General features: G+C 49.4%; 7 pseudogenes; all 7 read left to right on the forward strand.

The window, feature by feature from the left end:
- Positions 1–3,350: 3,350 nt before the first annotated feature.
- LOC130320460 (5S ribosomal RNA) lies at positions 3,351–3,470 on the forward strand (annotated as a pseudogene).
- A 2,672-nt stretch (positions 3,471–6,142) lies between these two features.
- LOC130320472 (5S ribosomal RNA) lies at positions 6,143–6,262 on the forward strand (annotated as a pseudogene).
- A 1,870-nt stretch (positions 6,263–8,132) lies between these two features.
- On the forward strand, positions 8,133–8,252 carry LOC130324031 (5S ribosomal RNA; annotated as a pseudogene).
- Positions 8,253–10,339: 2,087 nt separating this feature from the next.
- LOC130320483 (5S ribosomal RNA) lies at positions 10,340–10,459 on the forward strand (annotated as a pseudogene).
- A 2,056-nt stretch (positions 10,460–12,515) lies between these two features.
- Positions 12,516–12,635, forward strand: LOC130330322 (5S ribosomal RNA; annotated as a pseudogene).
- Positions 12,636–15,100: 2,465 nt separating this feature from the next.
- Positions 15,101–15,220, forward strand: LOC130352734 (5S ribosomal RNA; annotated as a pseudogene).
- A 3,447-nt stretch (positions 15,221–18,667) lies between these two features.
- LOC130320494 (5S ribosomal RNA) lies at positions 18,668–18,787 on the forward strand (annotated as a pseudogene).
- The last annotated feature ends 2,700 nt before the right edge of the window (positions 18,788–21,487 follow it).

Genomic DNA, 21,487 nt, shown 5'->3' on the forward strand with positions numbered 1-21,487 from the left:
TTTTTACATATGCAAAAGTCGTGAAACACCTGTGGGGTATTAAGGTTCACTTTACCCCTTGTTACGTTCCCCAAGGGGTCTAGTTTCCAAAATGGTATGCCATGTGTTTTTTTTTTTCTGTCCTGGCACCATAGGTGCTTCCTAAATGCGGCATGCCCCCAGAGCAAAATTTGCTTCCAAAAAGCCAAATGTGACTCCTTCTCTTCTGAGACCTGTAGTGCGCCAGCAGAGCACTTTTCATCCCCATATTGGGTGTCTTCTGAATCGGGAGAAATTGGGCTTCAAATGTTGGGGGGTATTTTCTGCTATTACCTTTTTTAAAAATGTTAAATTTTTGCTAAACCAAGCATTTTTGGTAAAAAAAAAATTATTTTTTTTACATATGCAAAAGTCGTGAAACACCTGTGGGGTATTAAGGCTCACTTTATCCCTTGTTACGTTCCTCAAGGAGTCTAGTTTCCAAAATGGTATGCCATGTTGTTTTTTTTTGCTGTCCTGGCACCATAGGGGCTTCCTAAATGCGACATGCCCCCCGAGCAAAATTTGCTCTCAAAAAGCCAAATATGACTCCTTCTCTTCTGAGCATTGTAGTTCGCCCGTAATGCACTTCAGGTCAACTTATGGGGTACCTCCATACTCAGAAGAGATGGGGTTACAAATTTTGGGGGGTATTTTCTGCTATTAACCCTTGCAAAAATGTGAAATTTGGGGGGAAACACACATTTTAGTGAAATTTTTTTTTTTTTTTTTTACATATGCAAAAGTCATGAAACACCTGTGGGGTATTAAGGCTCACTTAATTCCTTTTTACGTTCCTCAAGGGGTCTAGTTTCCAAAATGGTATGCCATGTTTTTTTTATTTGCTGTTTTGGCACCATAGGGGCTTCCTAAATGCAACATGCCCCCAAAAAACCATTTCAGAAAAACGTACTCTCCAAAATCCCCTTGTCGCTCCTTCGCTTCTGAGCCCTCTACTGCGCCCGCCGAACAATTTACATAGACATATGAGGTATGTGCTTACTCGAGAGAAATTGGGCTACAAATTCAAGTATACATTTTATCCTTTTACCCCTTGTAAAAATTCAAAAATTGGGTCTACAAGAACATGCAAGTGTAAAAAATGAAGATTTTGAATTTTCTCCTTCACTTTGCTGCTTTTACCGTGAAACACCTAAAGGGTTAAAACACTTACTGAATGTCATTTTGAATACTTTGGGGGGTGCAGTTTTTGTAATGGGGTCATTTATGGGGTATTTCTAATATGAAGACCCTTCAAATCCACTTCAAACCTGAACTGGTCCATGAAAAATAGCGAGTTTGAAAATTTTGTGAAAAATTGTAAAATTGCTGCTGAACTTTGAAGCCCTCTGGTGTCTTCCAAAAGTAAAAACATGTCAATTTTATGATTAAAATATAAAGTAGACATATTGTATATGTGAATCCAAAAAAAATAATATTTGGAATATCAATTTTCCTTACAAACAGAGAGCTTCAAAGTTAGAAAAATGCAAAATTTTCAATTTTTTCATCAAATTTTGGGATTTTTCACCAAGAAAGGATGCAAGTTACCACAAAAATTTACCACTATGTTAAAGTAGAATATGTCACGAAAAAACAATCTCGGAATCAGATTGATAAGTAAAAGCATTCCAGAGTTATTAATGTTTAAAGTGACAGTGGTCAGATGTGCAAAAAAGGGCTGCGTCCTAGAGGTGAAAATGGGCTGTGTCCTTAAGGGGTTAAATGCACAGTATAAAGGGCGAGAAGCTGTCAACGGCCATCCTAAGCTGATTGCGCCTGCTCTCGTCAGTCTGCTACCCAGCTTCGGGCCTGGTAAGTACCAGCATGGGAGACTGGCTGGGAATCCCGGGTGCAGTTGACATTTTGCTCTGTTTCTGCTCCGATTCCGAAAATTATTTATTGATGCTTAAATCCACAGTATACAAAAAGTGTGAAGCTGTCAAGGGCCATCCTAAGCTGAACGCGCCTGCTCTCGTCAGATCGCAGACTGCTACCCAGCTTAGGGCCTGGTAAGTACCAGCATGGGAGACTGGCTGGGAATCCCGAGTGCAGTTGACATTTTAATCTGTTGCCGCCTTCCTCTCCGATTCGGAAAAGGATTTATTGATGCTTAAATCCACAATATACAGGGTGTGAAGCTGTCAAAGGCCATCCTAAGCCTGAACGTGCCTGCTCTCCTCAGATCGCAGACTGCTGCCCTCCAGTTACCGGCATGGGAGACTGGCTGGGAATCCAAGGTGCCATTGACATTTTGCTCTGTTGCTGCCTTCCTCTCCGGTTAATAAAGATATTTATTGATGCTTAAATCCACAATATACAAGGCGTGAAGATGTCAACGGCCATCCTAAGCTGAACACGCCTGCTCTCGTCAGATCGCAGACTGCTACCCAGCTTAGGGCCCAGTAAGTACCGGCATGGGAGACTGGCTGGGAATCCCGGGTGCAGTTGACATTTTGCTCTGTTGCCGCCTTCCGTTCCGATTCCGAAAAGGATTTATTGATGCTTAAATGCACAGTATAAAAAGCATGAAGCTGTCAATGGCCATCCTAAGCTGAACGTGCCTGCTCTCGTCAGATCGAAGACGGCTACCCAGCTTAGGGCCCGGTAAGTACTGGCATGGGAGACTGGCTGGGAATCCCGGGTGCCGTTGACATTTTGCTCTATTGCTGCCTTCCTCTCCGATTCCGAAAATAATTTATTGATGCTTAAATGCACAGTATAAAAAGCATGAAGCTGTCAATGGCCATCCTAAGCTGAACGTGCCTGCTCTCCTCAGATCGCAGACTGCTGCCCTCCAGTTACCGGCATGGGAGACTGGCTGGGAATCCAAGGTGCCATTGACATTTTGCTCTGTTGCTGCCTTCCTCTCCGGTTAATAAAGATATTTATTGATGCTTAAATCCACAGTATACAAGGTGTGAAGCTGTCGACGGCCATCCTAAGCTTAACGCGCCTGCTCTCGTCAGATCGCAGACTGGTACAGATCTTAGGGCCCGGTAAGTACCGGCATGGGACACTGGCTGGGAATCCCGGCTGCCGTTGACATTTTGCTCTGTTGCCGCCTTCCGTTCCGATTCCGAAAAGGATTTATTGATGCTTAAATGCACAGTATACAAAGTGTGAAGCTGTCAACGGCCATCCTAAGCTGAACGCGCCTGCTCTCGTCAAATCGCAGGCTGATACCCAGCTTAGGGCCTGTTAAGTACCAGCATGGGAGACTGGCTGGGAATCCCGGGTGCAGTTGACATTTTAATCTGTTGCCGCCTTCCGCTCCGATTCGGAAAAGGATTTATTGATGCTTAAATGCACAGTATAAAGGGCATGAAGCTGTCAACGGCCATCCTAAGCTGAACGCGCCTGCTCTCGTCAGATCGCAGACTGCTACCCAGCTTAGGGCCCGGTAAGTACCAGCATGGGAGACTGGCTGGGAATCCCAGGTGTTGTTGACATTTTGCTCTGTAGCCGCCTTCCGCTCCGATTCCGAAAAGGCTTTATTGATGCTTAAATCCACAGTATACAGGGTGTGAAGCAGTCTACGGCTATCCTAAGCTGAATGTGCCTGTTCTTGTCAGATCGCAGACTGCTGCCCGGCAAGTGCGGGCATGGGAGACTGGCTGGCAATCCAAGGTGCTATTGACATTTTGCTCTGTTGCCGCCTTCCTCTCCGATTCCGAAAAGGATTTATTGATGCTTAAATGCACAGTATAAAAAGCATGAAGCTGTCAATGGCCATCCTAAGCTGAACGCGCCTGCTCTCGTCAGATCACAGACTGCTACTCAGCTTAGGTCCCGGTAAGTACTGGCATGGGAGACTGGCTGGAAATCCCGGGTGCCGTTGACATTTTGCTCTATTGCTGCCTTCCGCTCCGATTCCGAAAAGAATTTATTGATGCTTAAATCCACAGTATACAAGGTGTGAAGCTGTCGACGGCCATCCTAAGCTTAACGCGCCTGCTCTTGTCAGATCGCAGACTGGTACAGATCTTAGGGCCCGGTAAGTACCGGCATAGGACACTGGCTGGGAATCCCGGCTGCCGTTGACATTTGGCTCTGTTGACGCCTTCCGTTTCCGATTCCGAAAAGGATTTATTGATGCTTAAATCCACAGTATACAAAGTGTGAAGCTGTCAACGGCCATCCTAAGCTGAACGCGCCTGCTCTCGTCAGATCGCAGACTGATACCCAGCTTAGGGCCTGGTAAGTACCAGCATGGGAGACTGGCTGGGAATCCCGGGTGCAGTTGACATTTTAATCTGTTGCCGCCTTCTGCTTCGATTCCGAAAAGAATTTATTGATGCTTAAATCCACAGTATACAGGGTGTGAAGCCGTCTACGGCTATCCTAAGCTGAATGTGCCTGTTCTTGTCAGATCGCAGACTGCTGCCCGGCAAGTACGGGCATGGGAGACTGGCTGGCAATCCAAGGTGCTATTGACATTTTGCTCTGTTGCCGCCTTCCTCTCCGATTCCGAAAAGGATTTATTGATGCTTAAATGCACAGTATAAAAAGCATGAAGCTGTCAATGGCCATCCTAAGCTGAACGCGCCTGCTATCGTCAGATCGCAGACTGCTACCCAGCTTAGGGCCCGGTAAGTACTGGCATGGGAGACTGGCTGAGAATCCCGGTTGCCGTTGACATTTTGCTCTACTGCTCCGATTCCGAAAAGAATTTATTGATGCTTAAATCCACAATATACAAGGTGTGAAGCTGTCAACAGCCATCCTAAGCTTAACGCGCCTGCTCTCGTCAGATCGCAGACTGGTACAGATCTTAGGGCCTGGTAAGTACCGGCATGGGACACTGGCTGGGAATCCCGGCTGCTGTTGACATTTTGCTCTGTTGCCGCCTTCCGTTCCGATTCCGAAAAGGATTTATTGATGCTTAAATGCACAGTATACAAAGTTTGAAGCTGTCATCCGCCATCCTAAGCTGAACGCACCTGGTCTCGTCAGATCGCAGATTGCTACCCAGCTTAGGTCCCGGTAAGTACCAGCATGGGAGACTGGCTGGGAATCCCAGGTGTTGTTGACATTTTGCTCGGTAGCCGCCTTCCGCTTCGATTCCGAAAAGTATTTATTGATGCTTAAATCCATAGTATCCATAGTATACAGGGTGTGAAGCCGTCTACGGCTATCCTAAGCTGAATGTGCCTGTTCTTGTCAGATCGCAGACTGCTGCCCGGCAAGTACGGGCATGGGAGACTGGCTGGCAATCCAAGGTGCTATTGACATTTTGCTCTGTTGCCGCCTTCCTCTCCGATTCCGAAAAGGATTTATTGATGCTTAAATGCACAGTATAAAAAGCATGAAGCTGTCAATGGCCATCCTAAGCTGAACGCGCCTGCTCTCGTCAGATCGCAGACTGCTACCTAGCTTAGGGCCCGGTAAGTACTGGCATGGGAGACTGGCTGGGAATCCCAGGTGCAGTGGACATTTTGCTCTATTGCTGCCTTCCGCTCCGATTCCGAAAATAATTTATTGATGCTTAAATCCACAGTATACAAGGTGTGAAGCTGTCGACGGCCATCCTAAGCTTAACGCGCCTGCTCTCGTCAGATCGCAGACTGGTACAGATCTTAGGGCCTGGTAAGTACCGGCATGGGACACTGGCTGGGAATCCCGGCTGCCGTTGACATTTTGCTCTGTTGCCGCCTTCCGTTCCGATTCTGAAAAGGATTTATTGATGCTTAAATGCACAGTATAAAAAGCATGAAGCTGTCAATGGCCATCCTAAGCTGAACGTGCCTGCTCTCGTCAGATCGAAGACGGCTACCCAGCTTAGGGCCCGGTAAGTACTGGCATGGGAGACTGGCTGGGAATCCCGGGTGCCGTTGACATTTTGCTCTATTGCTGCCTTCCGCTCCGATTCCGAAAATAATTTATTGATGCTTAAATCCACAGTATACAAGGTGTGAAGCTGTCGACGGCCATCCTAAGCTTAACGCGCCTGCTCTCGTCAGATCGCAGGCTGATACTCAGCTTAGGGCCTGGTAAGTACCAGCATGGGAGACTGGCTGGGAATCCCGGGTGCAGTTGACATTTTAATCTGTTGCCGCCTTCCGCTCCGATTCGGAAAAGGATTTATTGATGCTTAAATGCACAGTATAAAGGGCATGAAGCTGTCAACGGCCATCCTAAGCTGAACGCGCCTGCTCTCGTCAGATCGCAGACTGCTACCCAGCTTAGGGCCCGGTAAGTACCAGCATGGGAGACTGGCTGGGAATCCCAGGTGTTGTTGACATTTTGCTCTGTAGCCGCCTTCCGCTCCGATTCCGAAAAGGCTTTATTGATGCTTAAATCCACAGTATCCACAGTATACAGGGTGTGAAGCAGTCTACGGCTATCCTAAGCTGAATGTGCCTGTTCTTGTCAGATCGCAGACTGCTGCCCGGCAAGTGCGGGCATGGGAGACTGGCTGGCAATCCAAGGTGCTATTGACATTTTGCTCTGTTGCCGCCTTCCTCTTCGATTCCGAAAAGGATTTATTGATGCTTAAATGCACAGTATAAAAAGCATGAAGCTGTCAATGGCCATCCTAAGCTGAACGCGCCTGCTCTCGTCAGATCACAGACTGCTACCCAGATTAGGTCCCGGTAAGTACTGGCATGGGAGACTGGCTGGGAATCCCGGGTGCCGTTGACATTTTGCTCTATTGCTGCCTTCCGCTCCGATTCCGAAAAGAATTTATTGATGCTTAAATCCACAGTATACAAGGTGTGAAGCTGTCGACGGCCATCCTAAGCTTAACGCGCCTGCTCTTGTCAGATCGCAGACTGGTACAGATCTTAGGGCCCGGTAAGTACCGGCATGGGACACTGGCTGGGAATCCCGGCTGCCGTTGACATTTTGCTCTGTTGACGCCTTCCGTTTCCGTTTCCGATTCCGAAAAGGATTTATTGATGCTTAAATGCACAGTATACAAAGTGTGAAGCTGTCAACGGCCATCCTAAGCTGAACGCGCCTGCTCTCGTCAGATCGCAGACTGATACCCAGCTTAGGGCCTGGTAAGTACCAGCATGGGAGACTGGCTGGGAATCCCGGGTGCAGTTGACATTTTAATCTGTTGCCGCCTTCCGCTTCGATTCCGAAAATAATTTATTGATGCTTAAATCCACAGTATACAGGGTGTGAAGCCGTCTACGGCTATCCTAAGCTGAATGTGCCTGTTCTTGTCAGATCGCAGACTGCTGCCCGGCAAGTACGGGCATGGGAGACTGGCTGGCAATCCAAGGTGCTATTGACATTTTGCTCTGTTGCCGCCTTCCTCTCCGATTCCGAAAAGGATTTATTGATGCTTAAATGCACAGTATAAAAAGCATGAAGCTGTCAATGGCCGTCCTAAGCTGAACGCGCCTGCTATCGTCAGATCGCAGACTGCTACCCAGCTTAGGGCCCGGTAAGTACTGGCATGGGAGACTGGCTGAGAATCCCGGTTGCCGTTGACATTTTGCTCTATTGCTCCGATTCCGAAAAGAATTTATTGATGCTTAAATCCACAGTATACAAGGTGTGAAGCTGTCAACAGCCATCCTAAGCTTAATGCGCCTGCTCTCGTCAGATCGCAGACTGGTACAGATCTTAGGGCCTGGTAAGTACCGGCATGGGACACTGGCTGGGAATCCCGGCTGCTGTTGACATTTTGCTCTGTTGTCGCCTTCCGTTCCGATTCCGAAAAGGATTTATTGATGCTTAAATGCACAGTATACAATGTGTGAAGCTGTCAACCGCCATCCTAAGCTGAACGCACCTGGTCTCGTCAGATAGCAGATTGCTACCCAGCTTAGGGCCCGGTAAGTACCAGCATGGGAGACTGGCTGGGAATCCCAGGTGTTGTTGACATTTTGCTCTGTAGCCGCCTTCCGCTTCGATTCCGAAAAGGATTTATTGATGCTTAAATCCACAGTATACAGGGTGTGAAGCCGTCTACGGCTATCCTAAGCTGAATGTGCCTGTTCTTGTCAGATCGCAGACTGCTGCCTGGCAAGTACGGGCATGGGAGACTGGCTGGCAATCCAAGGTGCTATTGACATTTTGCTCTGTTGCCGCCTTCCTCTCCGATTCCGAAAACGATTTATTGATGCTTAAATGCACAGTATAAAAAGCTTGAAGCTGTCAATGGCCATCCTAAGCTGAACGCGCCTGCTCTCGTCAGATCGCAGACTGCTACCCAGCTTAGGGCCTGGTAAGTACTGGCATGGGAGACTGGCTGGGAATCCCAGGTGCCGTGGACATTCTGCTCTATTGCTGCCTTCCGCTCCGATTCCGAAAAGAATTTATTGATGCTTAAATCCACAGTATACAAGGTGTGAAGCTGTCGACGGCCATCCTAAGCTTAACGCGCCTGCTCTCGTCAGATCGCAGACTGGTACAGATCTTAGGGCCTGGTAAGTACCGGCATGGGAAACTGGCTGGGAATCCCGGCTGCCGTTGACATTTTGCTCTGTTGCCGCCTTCCTCTCCGATTCCGAAAAGGATTTATTGATGCTTAAATGCACAGTATAAAAAGCATGAAGCTGTCAATGGCCATCCTAAGCTGAACGCGCCTGCTCTCGTCAGATCACAGACTGCTACCCAGCTTAGGTCCCGGTAAGTACTGGCATGGGAGACTGGCTGGGAATCCCGGGTGCCGTTGACATTTTGCTCTATTGCTGCCTTCCGCTCCGATTCCGAAAAGAATTTATTGATGCTTAAATCCACAGTATACAAGGTGTGAAGCTGTCGACGGCCATCCTAAGCTTAACGCGCCTGCTCTTGTCAGATCGCAGACTGGTACAGATCTTAGGGCCCGGTAAGTACCGGCATGGGACACTGGCTGGGAATCCCGGCTGCCGTTGACATTTTGCTCTGTTGACGCCTTCCGTTTCCGTTTCCGATTCCGAAAAGGATTTATTGATGCTTAAATGCACAGTATAAAAAGCATGAAGCTGTCAATGGCCATCCTAAGCTGAACGCGCCTGCTATCGTCAGATCGCAGACTGCTACCCAGCTTAGGGCCCGGTAAGTACTGGCATGGGAGACTGGCTGAGAATCCCGGTTGCCGTTGACATTTTGCTCTATTGCTCCGATTCCGAAAAGAATTTATTGATGCTTAAATCCACAGTATACAAGGTGTGAAGCTGTCAACAGCCATCCTAAGCTTAACGCGCCTGCTCTCGTCAGATCGCAGACTGGTACAGATCTTAGGGCCTGGTAAGTACCGGCATGGGACACTGGCTGGGAATCCCGGCTGCTGTTAACATTTTGCTCTGTTGTCGCCTTCCGTTCCGATTCCGAAAAGGATTTATTGATGCTTAAATGCACAGTATACAAAGTGTGAAGCTGTCAACCGCCATCCTAAGCTGAACGCACCTGGTCTCGTCAGATCGCAGATTGCTACCCAGCTTAGGGCCCGGTAAGTACCAGCATGGGAAACTGGCTGGGAATCCCAGGTGTTGTTGACATTTTGCTCTGTAGCCGCCTTCCGCTTCGATTCCGAAAAGGATTTATTGATGCTTAAATCCACAGTATACAGGGTGTGAAGCCGTCTACGGCTATCCTAAGCTGAATGTGCCTGTTCTTGTCAGATTGCAGACTGCTGCCTGGCAAGTACGGGCATGGGAGACTGGCTGGCAATCCAAGGTGCTATTGACATTTTGCTCTGTTGCCGCCTTCCTCTCCGATTCCGAAAAGGATTTATTGATGCTTAAATGCACAGTATAAAAAGCATGAAGCTGTCAATGGCCATCCTAAGCTGAACGCGCCTGCTCTCGTCAGATCGCAGACTGCTACCCAGCTTAGGGCCCGGTAAGTACTGGCATGGGAGACTGGCAGGGAATCCCAGGTGCCGTGGAAATTTTGCTCTATTGCTGCCTTCCGCTCCGATTCCGAAAAGAATTTATTGATGCTTAAATCCACAGTATATAAGGTGTGAAGCTGTCGACGGCCATCCTAAGCTTAACGCGCCTGCTCTCGTCAGATCGCAGACTGGTACAGATCTTAGGGCCTGGTAAGTACCGGCATGGGACACTGGCTGGGAATCCCGGCTGCCGTTGACATTTTGCTCTGTTGCCGCCTTCCGTTCCGATTCTGAAAAGGTTTTATTGATGCTTAAATGCACAGTATACAAAGTGTGAAGCTGTCAACGGCCATCCTAAGCTGAACGCGCCTGCTCTCGTCAGATCGCAGACTGCTACCCAGCTTAGGGCCTGTTAAGTACCAGCATGGGAGACTGGCTGGGAATCCCGGGTGCAGTTGACATTTTAATCTTTTGCCGCCTTCCGCTCCGATTCGGAAAAGGATTTATTGATGCTTAAATGCACAGTATAAAGGGCGTGAAGCTGTCAACGGCCATCCTAAGCTGAACGCGCCTGCTCTCGTCAGATCGCAGACTGCTACCCAGCTTAGGGCCCGGTAAGTACCAGCATGGGAGACTGGCTGGGAATCCCAGGTGTTGTTGACATTTTGCTCTGAAGCCGCCTTCCGCTTCGATTCCGAAAAGGATTTATTGATGCTTAAATCCACAGTATACAGGGTGTGAAGCCGTCTACGGCTATCCTAAGCTGAATGTGCCTGTTCTTGTCAGATCGCAGACTGCTGCCCGGCAAGTACGGGCATGGGAGACTGGCTGGCAATCCAAGGTGCTATTGACATTTTGCTCTGTTGCCGCCTTCCTCTCCGATTCCGAAAAGGTTTTATTGATGCTTAAATGCACAGTATAAAAAGCATGAAGCTGTCAATGGCTATCCTAAGCTGAACGCGCCTGCTCTCGTCAGATTGCAGACTGCTACCCAGCTTAGGGCCCGGTAAGTACTGGCATGGGAGACTGGCTGGGAATCCCAGGTGCCGTTGACATTTTGCTCTATTGCTGCCTTCCGCTCCGATTCCGAAATGAATTTATTGATGCTTAAATCCACAGTATACAAGGTGTGAAGCTGTCGACGGCCATCCTAAGCTTAACGCGCCTGCTCTCGTCAGATCGCAGACTGGTACAGATCTTTGGGCCCGGTAAGTACCGGCATGGGACACTGGCTGGGAATCCCGGCTGCCGTTGACATTTTGCTCTGTTGCCGCCTTCCGTTCCGATTCCGAAAAGGAATTATTGATGCTTAAATGCACAGTATAAAGGGCGAGAAGCTGTCAACGGCCATCCTGAGCTGATTGCGCCTGTTCTCGTAAGATCGCAGACTGCTACCCAGCTTCGGGCCTGGTAAGTACCAGCATGGGAGACTGGCTGGGAATCCCGGGTGCAATTGACATTTTGCTCTGTTTCTGCTCCGATTCCGAAAATTATTTATTGATGCTTAAATCCACAGTATACAAAAAGTGTGAAGCTGTCAAGGGCCATCCTAAGCTGAACGCGCCTGCTCTCGTCAGATCGCAGTCTGCTACCCAGCTTAGGGCCCGGTAAGTACCAGCATGGGAGACTGGCTGGGAATCCCAGGTGTTGTTGACATTTTGCTCTGTAGCCGCCTTCCGCTTCGATTCCGAAAAGGATTTATTGATGCTTAAATGCACAGTATACAAAGTGTGAAGCTGTCAACAGCAATCCTAAGCTGAACGCGCCTGCTCTCGTCAGATCGCAGACTGCTACCCAGCTTAGGGACCGGTAAGTACCAGCATGGGAGACTGGCTGGGAATCTCAGGTGTTGTTGACATTTTGCTCTGTAGCTCTGTAGACATTTTGCTTCGATTCCGAAAAGGATTTATTGATGCTTACATCCACAATATACAGGGTGTGAAGCCGTCTACGGCTATCCTAAGCTGAATGCGCCTGTTCTTGTCAGATCGCAGACTGCTGCCCGGCAAGTACGGGCATGGGAGACTGGCTGGCAATCCAAGGTGCTATTGACATTTTGATCTGTTGCCGCCTTCCTCTCCGATTAAAAAAAATATTTATTGATGCTTAAATCCACAGTATACAAGGTGTGAAGCTGTCGACGGCCATCCTAAGCTTAACGCGCCTGCTCTCGTCAGATCGCAGAATGTTACAGATCTTAGGGCCCGGTAAGTACCGGCATGGGACACTGGCTTGGAATCTCGGCTGCCGTTGACATTTTGCTCTGTTGCCGCCTTCCGAAAAGGATTTATTGATGCTTAAATGCACAGTATAAAGGGCGAGAAGCTGTCAACGGCCATCCTAAGCGGAACGCGCCTGCTCTCGTCAGATCGCAGACTGCTTTCCAGCTTAGGGCCTGGTAAGTACCAGCATGGGAGACTGGCTGGGAATCCCGGGTGCAGTTGACATTTTAATCTGTTGCCGCCTTCCGCTCCGATTCCGAAAAGGATTTATTGATGCTTAAATCCACAATATACAGGGTGTGAAGCCGTCTACGGCTATCCTAAGCTGAATGCGCCTGATCTTGTCAGATCGCAGACTGCTGCCCGGCAAGTACGGGCAGGGGAGACTGGCTGGCAATCCAAGGTGCTATTGACATTTTGCTCTGTTGCCGCCTTCCTCTCCGATTAAAAAAAATATTTATTGATGCTTAAATCCACAGTATAAAGGGCGTGAAGATGTCAACGGCCATCCTAAGCTGAACGTGCCTGCTCTCGTCAGATCGCAGACTGCTACCCAGCTTAGGGCCCGGTAAGTACCAGCATGGGAGACTGGCTGGGAATCCCAGGTGTCGTTGACATTCTGCTCTGTTGCCGCTTTACGCTCCGATTCCGAAAAGGATTTATTGATGCTTAAATCCACAGTATACAGGTTGTGAAGATGTCTACGGCCATCCTAAGCTGAATGCGCCTGTTCTCGTCAGATCGCAGACTGCTACCCAGCTTCGGGCCTGGTAAGTACCAGCATGGGAGACTGGCTGGGAATCCCGAGTGCAGTTGACATTTTGCTCCGATTCCGAAAAGATTTTATTGATGCTTAAATGCACAGTATACAAAGTGTGAAGCTGTCAACGGCCATCCTACGCTGAACGCGCCTTCTCTCGTCAGATCGCAGACTGATACCCAGCTTAGGGCCTGGTAAGTACCAGCATGGGAGACAGGCTGGGAATCCCGGGTGCAGTTGACATTTTAATCTGTTGCCGCCTTCCGCTCCGATTCGGAAAAGGATTTATTAATGCTTAAATGCACAGTATAAAGGTTGTGAAGCTGTCAACGGCCATCCTAAGCTGAACGCGCCTGCTCTCGTCAGATTGCAGACTGCTACCCAGCTTAGGGCCCGGTAAGTACCAGCATGGGAGACTGGCTGGGAATCTCAGGTGTTGTTGAAATTTTGCTCTGTAGCCGCCTTCCGCTCCGATTCCAAAAAGGATTTATTGATGCTTAAATCCACAGTATACAGGGTGTGAAGCCGTCTACGGCTATCCTAAGCTGAATGTGCTTGTTCTTGTCAGATCGCACACTGCTGCCCGGCAAGTACAGGCATGGGAGACTGGCTGGCAATCCAAGGTGCTATTGACATTTTGCTCTGTTGTCGCCTTCCTCTCCGATTCCGAAAAGGATTTATTGATGCTTAAATGCACAGTATAAAAAACATGAAGCTGTCAATGGCCATCCTAAGCTGAACGCGCCTGCTCTCGTCACATCGCAGACTGCTACCCAGCTTAGGGCCCGGTAAGTACTGGCATGGGAGACTGGCTGGGAATCCCGGTTGCCGTTGACATTTTGCTCTGTTGCCGCCTTCCGTTCCGTTTCCGAAAAGGATTTATTGATGCTTAAATGCACAGTATACAAAGTGTGAAGCTGTCAACGGCCATCCTAAGCTGAACGCGCCTGCTCTCGTCAGATCGCAGACTGCTACCCAGCTTAGGGCCTGGTAAATACCAGCATGGGAGACTGGCTGGGAATCCCGGGTGCAGTTGACATTTTAATCTGTTGCTGCCTTCCGCTCCGATTCGGAAAAGGATTTATTGATGCTTAAATCCACAGTATACAAGGTGTGAAGCTGTCGACGGCCATCCTAAGCTTAACGCGCCTGCTCTCGTCAGATCGCAGACTGGTACAGATCTTAGGGCCCGGTAAGTACCGGCATGGGACACTGGCTGGAAATCCCGGCTGCCGTTGACATTTTGCTCTGTTGCCGCCTTCCGTTCCGATTCGGAAAAGGATTTATTGATGCTTAAATGCACAGTATAAAGAGCGTGAAGCTGTCAACGGCCATCCTAAGCTGAACGCGCCTGCTCTCGGCAGATCGCAGACTGCTACCCAGCTTTGGGCCTGGTAAGTACCAGCATGGGAGATTGGCTGGGAATCTCGGGTGCAGTTGACATTTTGCTCTGTTGTCGCCTTCCGTTCCGATTCCGAAAAGGATTTATTGATGCTTAAATCCACAATATACAGGGTGTGAAGCTGTCAACGGCCATCCTAAGCCTGAACGTGCCTGCTCTTCTCAGATCGCAGACTGCTGCCCGGCAGTTACCGGCATGGGAGACTGGCTGGCAATCCAAGGTGCCATTGACATTTTGCTCTATTGCCGCCTTCCTCTCCGATTAATAAAAATAATTATTGATGCTTAAATCCACAATATACAAGGCGTGAAGACGTCAACGGCCATCCTAAGCTGAACGTGCCTGCTCTCGTCAGTACGCAGACTGCTACCCAGATTAGGGCCCAGTAAGTACCGGCATGGGAGACTGGCTGGGAATCCCGGGTGCAGTTGACATTTTGCTCTGTTGCCGCCTTCCGTTCCGATTCCGAAAAGGATTTATTGCTGCTTAAATTCACAGTATAAAAAGCATGAAGCTGTCAATGGCCATCCTAAGCTGAACGCGCCTGCTCTCGTCAGATTGCAGACTGCTACCCAGCTTAGGGCCCGGTAAGTACTGGCATGGGAGACTGGCTGGGAATCCCGGTTGCCGTTGACATTTTGCTCTATTGCTGCCTTCCGCTCCGATTCCGAAAAGAATTTATTGATGCTTAAATCCACAGTATACAAGGTGTGAAGCTGTCGACGGCCATCCTAAGCTTAACGCGCCTGCTCTCGTCAGATCGCAGACTGGTACAGATCTTAGGGCCCGGTAAGTACCGGCATGGGACACTGGCTGGGAATCCCGGTTGCCGTTGAAATTTTGCTCTGTTGCCGCCTTCCGTTCCGATTCGGAAAAGGATTTATTGATGCTTAAATTCACAGTATACAGGGCGTGAAGCTGTCAACGGCCATCCTAAGCTGAACGCGCCTGCTCTCGTCAGATCGCAGACTGCTACCCAGCTTAGGTCCCGGTAAGTACCAGCATGGGAGACTGGCTGGGAATCCCAGGTGTCGTTGACATTTTGCTCTGTTGCCGCCTTCCGCTCCGATTCCGAAAAGGATTTATTGATGCTTAAATTCACAGTATACAGGGTGTGAAGATGTCTACGGCCATCCTAAGCTGAATGCGCCTGTTCTCGTCAGATCGCAGACTGCTACCCAGCTTCGGGCCTGGTAAGTACCAGCATGGGAAACTGGCTGGGAATCCCTGGTGCAGTTGACATTTTGCTCTGTTTCTGCTCCGATTCCGAAAATTATTTATTGATGCTTAAATTCACAGTATACAAAGTGTGAAGCTGTCAACGGCCATCCTAAGCTGAACGCGCCTGCTCTCATCAGATCGCAGACTGCTACCCAGCTTAGGTCCTGGTAAGTACCAGCATGGGAGACTGGCTGGGAATCCCGGGTGCAGTTGACATTTTAATCTGTTGCCGCCTTCCGCTCCGATTCGGAAAAGGATTTATTGATGCTTACATCCACATTATACAGGGTGTGAAGCTGTCAACGGCCATCCTAAGCCTGAACGTGCCTGCTCTCCTCAGATCGCAGACTGCTGCCCGGCAGTTACCGGCATGGGAGACTGGCTGGCAATCCAAGGTGCCATTGACATTTTGCTCTGTTGCCGCCTTCCTCTCCGATTAATAAAAATATTTATTGATGCTTAAATCCACAATATACAAGGCATAAAGATGTCAACGGCCATCCTAAGCTGAACACGCCTGCTCTCGTCAGATCGCAGACTGCTACCCAGCTTAGGGCCCAATAAGTACCGGCATGGGAGACTGGCTGGGAATCCCGGGTGCAGTTGACATTTTGCTCTGTTGCCGCCTTCCGTTTCGTTTCCGATTCCGAAAAGGATTTATTGATGCTTAAATGCACAGTATAAAAAGCAGGAAGCTGTCAATGGCCATCCTAAGCTGAACGCGCCTGCTCTCGTCAGATCGCAGACTGCTACCCAGCTTAGGGCCCAGTAAGTACCGGCATGGGAGACTGGCTGGGAATCCCAGGTGTTGTTGACATTTTGCTCTTTAGCCGCCTTCCGCTCTGATTCCGAAAAGGATTTATTGATGCTTAAATCCACAGTATACAAGGTGTGAAGCTGTCGACGGCCATCCTAAGCTTAACGCGCCTGCTCTCATCAGATCGCAGACTGGTACAGATCTTAGGGCCCGGTAAGTACCGGCATGGGACACTGGCTGGGAATCCCGGCTGCCATTGACATTTTGCTCTGTTGCCGCTTTCCGCTCCGATTCCGAAAAGGATTTATTGATGCTTAAATCCACAGTATACAGGGTGTGAAGATGTCTACGGCCATCCTAAGCTGAATGCGCCTGTTCTCATCAGATCGCAGACTGCTACCCAGCTTCGGGCCTGGTAAGTACCAGCATGGGAGACTGGCTGGGAATCCCAGGTGCAGTTGACATTTTGCTCCGATTCCGAAAATTATTTATTGATGCTTAAATCCACAGTATACAAAGTGTGAAGCTGTCAACGGCCATCCTAAGCTGAACGCGCCTGCTCTCGTCAGATCGCAGACTGCTATCCAGCTTAGGGCCTGGTAAGTTCCAGCATGGGAGACTGGCTGGGAATCCCGGGTGCAGTTGACATTTTAATCTGTTGCCGCCTTCCGCTCCGATTCGGAAAAGGATTTATTGATGCTTAAATCCACAATATACAGGGTGTGAAGCTGTCAACGGCCATCCTAAGCTTGAACGTGCCTGCTCTCCTCAGATCGCAGACTGCTGCCCGGCAGTTACCGGCATGGGAGACTGGCTGGCAATCCAAGGTGCCCTTGACATTTTGCTCTGTTGCCGCCTTCCTCTCCGATTAATAAAAATATTTATTGATGCTTAAATCCACAATATACAGGGTGTGAAGATGTCAACGGCCGTCCTAAGCTGAACGCGCCTGCTCTCGTCAGATCGCAGACTGTTACCCAGCTTAGGGCCCGGTAAGTACCGGCATGGGAGACTGGCTGGGAATCCCGGGTGCAGTTGACATTTTGCTCTGTTGCCGCCTTCCGTTCCGATTCCAAAAAGGATTTATTGATGCTTAAATGCACAGTATAAAGGGCGTGAAGCTGTCAACGGCCATCCTAAGCTGAACGCGCCTGCTCTTGTCAGATCGCAGACTGCTACCCAGCTTAGGGCCCGGTAAGTACCAGCATGGGAGACTGGCTGGGAATCCCAGGTGTTGTTGACATTTTGCTCTTTAGCCGCCTTTTGCTCTGATTCCGAAAAGGATTTATTGATGCTTAAATCCACAGTATCCACAGTATACAGGGTGTGAAGCCGTCTACGGCTATCCTAAGCTGAATGTGCCTGTTTTTGTCAGATCGCAGACTGCTGCCCGGCAAGAACGGGCATGGGAGACTGGCTGGCAATCCAAGGTGCTCTGTTGCCGCCTTCCTCTCCGATTCCGAAAAGGATTTATTGATGCTTAAATGCACAGTATAAAAATCATGAAGCTGTCAATGGCAATCCTAAGCTGAACGCGCCTGCTCTCGTCAGATTGCAGACTGCTACCCAGATTAGGGCCCGGTAAGTACTGACATGGGAGACTGGCTGGGAATCCCGGGTGCCGTTGACATTTTGCTCTATTGCTGCCTTCCGCTCCGATTCCGAAAATAATTTATTGATGCTTAAATCCACAGTATACAAGGTGTGAAGCTGTCGACGGCCATCCTAAGCTTAACGCGCCTGCTTTCGTCAGATCGCAGACTGGTACAGAACTTAGGGCCCGGTAAGTACCGGCATGGGACACTGGCTGGGAATCCCGGCTGCCGTTGACATTTTGCTCTGTTGCCGCCTTCCGTTCCGATTCCGAAAAGGATTTATTGATGCTTAAATGCACAGTATACAAAGTGTGAAGCTGTCAACGGCCATCCTAAGCTGAACGCGCCTGCTCTCGTCAGATCGCAGACTGATACCCAGCTTAGGGCCTGGTAAGTACCAGCATGGGAGACTGGCTGGGAATCCCGGGTGCAGTTGACATTTTAATCTGTTGCTGCCTTCTGCTCCGATTCGGAAAAGGATTTATTGATGCTTAAATCCACAATATACAGGGTGTGAAGCTGTCAACAGCCATCCTAAGCCTGAACGTGCCTGCTCTCCTCAGATCACAGACTGCTTCCCGGCAGATACCGGCATGGGAGACTGGCTGGCAATCCAAGGTGCCATTGACATTTTGCTCTGTTGCCGCCTTCTTCTCCGATTAATAAAAATATTTATTGATGCTTAAATCCACAATATACAAGGCATAAAGATGTCAACGGCCATCCTAAGCTGAACGCGCCTGCTCTCGTCAGATCACAGACTGCTACCCAGCTTAGGGCCCAGTAAGTACCGGCATGGGAGACTGGCTGGGAATCCAGGGTGCAGTTGACATTTTGCTCTGTTGCCGCCTTCCGCTCCGATTCGGAAAAGGATTTATTGATGCTTAAATGCACAGTATAAAGGGCGTGAAGCTGTCAACGGCCATCCTAAGCTGAACGCGCCTGCTCTCGTCAGATCGCAGACTGCTACCCAGCTTAGGGCCCGGTAAGTACCAGCATGGGAGACTGGCTGGGAATCCCAGGTGTTGTTGACATTTTGCTCTGTAGCCGCCTTGCGTTCCGATTCCGAAAAAGATTTATTGATGCTTAAATCCACAGTATACAGGGTGAGAAGCCGTCTACTGCTATCCTAAGCTTAATGTGCCTATTCTTGTCAGATCGCAGACTGCTGCCCGGCAAGTACGGGCATGGGAGACTGGCTGGCAATCCAAGGTGCTATTGACATTTTGCTCTGTTGCCGCCTTCCGTTCCAATTCCGAAAAGGATTTATTGATGCTTAAATGCACAGTATAAAAAGCATGAAGCTGTCAACGGCCATCCTAAGCTTAACGCGCCTGCTCTCGTCAGATCGCAGACTGGTACAGATCTTAGGGCCCGGTAAGTACCGGCATGGGACACTGGCTGGGAATCCCGGCTGCCGTTGACATTTTGCTCTGTTGCCGCCTTCCGTTCCGATTCCGAAAAGGATTTATTGATGCTTAAATGCACAGTATAAAAAGCATGACGCTGTCAATGGCCATCCTAAGCTGAACGCGCCTGCTCTCGTCAGATCGCAGACTGCTACCCAACTTAGGGCCTGGTAAGTACTGGCATGGGAGACTGGCTGGGAATCCCGGGTGCAGTTGACATTTTAATCTGTTGCCGCCTTCCGCTCCGATTCGGAAAAGGATTTATTGATGCTTAAATCCACAGTATACAGGGTGTGAAGCTGTCAACGGCCATCCTAAGCTGAACGTGCCTGCTCTCGTCAGATCGCAGACTGCTACCCAGCTTAGGGCTCGGTAAGTACTGGCATGGGAGACTGGCTGGGAATCCCGGATGCCGTTGACATTTTGCTCTATTGCTGCCTTCCGGTCCGATTCCGAAAAGAATTTATTGATGCTTAAATCCACAGTATACAAGGTGTGAAGCTGTCGACGGCCATCCTAAGCTTAACGCGCCTGCTCTCATCAGATCGCAGACTGGTACAGATCTTAGGGTCCGGTAAGTACCGGCATGGGACACTGGCTGGGAATCCCGGCAGCCGTTGACATTTTGCTCTGTTGCCGTCTTCCGTTCCGGTTCCGGTTCAGATTCCGAAAAGGATTTATTGATGCTTAAATGCACAGTATACAAAGTGTGAAGCTGTCAACGGCCATGCTAAGCTGAACGCGCCTGCTCTCGTCAGATCGCAGACTGATACCCAGCTTAGGGCCTGGTAAGTACCAGCATGGGAGACTGGCTGGGAATCCCGGGTGCAGTTGACATTTTGCTCTTTTTCTGCTCCGATTCCGAAAATTATTTATTGATGCTTAAATCCACAGTATACAAAGTGTGAAGCTGTCAACGGCCATCCTAAGCTGAACGCGCCTGCTCTCGTCAGATCGCAGACTGCTACCCAGCTTAGGGCCTGGTAAGTACCAGCATGGGAGACTGGATTGGAATCTTGGGTGCAGTTGACATTTTAATCTGTTGCCGCCTTTCGCTCCGATTCGGAAAAGGATTTATTGATGCTTAAATCCACAATATACAGGGTGTGAAGCTGTCAACGGCCATCCTAAGCCTGAACGTGCCTGCTCTCCTCAGATCACAGACTGCTGCCCTGCAGTTACCGGCATGGGAGACTGGCTGGCAATCCAAGGTGCCATTGACATTTTGCTCTGTTGCCGCCTTCCTCTCCGATTAATAAAAATATTTATTGATGCTTAAATCCACAATATACAATGCGTGAAGATGTCAACGGCCATCCTAAGCTGAACGCGCCTGCTCTCGTCAGATCGCAGACTGCTACCCATCTTAGGGCCCGGTAAGTACCGGCATGGGACACTGGCTGGGAATCCCGGCTGCCGTTGACATTTTGCTCTGTTGCCGCCTTCCGTTCCGATTCCGAAAAGGATTTATTGATGCTTAAATGCACAGTATACAAAGTGTGAAGCTGTCAACGGCCATCCTAAGCTGAACGCCCCTGCTCTCTTCAGATCGCAGACTGCTACCCAGCTTAGGGCCTGGTAAGTACCAGCATGGGAGACTGGCTGGGAATCCCGGGTGCAGTTGACATTTTAATCTGTTGCCGCCTTCTGCTCCAATTCGGAAAAGGATTTATTGATGTTTAAATCCCCAATATACAGGGTGTGAAGCTGTCATCAGCCATCCTAAGCTGAACGCGCCTGCTCTCGTCAGATCGCAGACTGCTACCCAGCTTAGGGCCCGGTAAGTACCAGCATGGGAGACTGGCTGGGAATCCCAGGTGTCGTTGACATTTTGCTCTGTTGCCGCCTTACGCTCCGATTCCGAAAAGGATTTATTGATGCTTAAATCCACAGTATACAGGGTGTGAAGATGTCAACGGCCATCCTAAGCTGAATGCGCCTGATCTAGTCAGGTCGCAGACTGCTACCCAGCTTCGGGCCTGGTAAGTACCAGCATGGGAGACTGGCTGGGAATCCAGGGTGCAGTTGCCATTTTGCTCTGTTTCTGCTCCGATTCCGAAAATTATTTATTGATGCTTAAATCCACAGTTTACAAAGTGTGAAGCTGTCAACGGCCATCCTAAGCTGAACGCGCCTGCTCTCGTCACATCGCAGACTGCTACCCAGCTTAGGGCCTGGTAAGTACCAGCATGGGAGACTGGCTGGGAATCCCGGGTGCAGTTGACATTTTAATCTGTTGCCGCCTTCCGCTCCGATTCGGAAAAGGATTTATTGATGCTTAAAACCACAATATACAGGGTGTGAAGCTGTAAATGGCCATCCTAA

The sequence above is a fragment of the Hyla sarda genome, chromosome 1 (genome assembly GCF_029499605.1).
Source record: "Hyla sarda isolate aHylSar1 chromosome 1, aHylSar1.hap1, whole genome shotgun sequence".
NCBI classification, from domain to species: Eukaryota; Metazoa; Chordata; class Amphibia; order Anura; family Hylidae; genus Hyla; species Hyla sarda.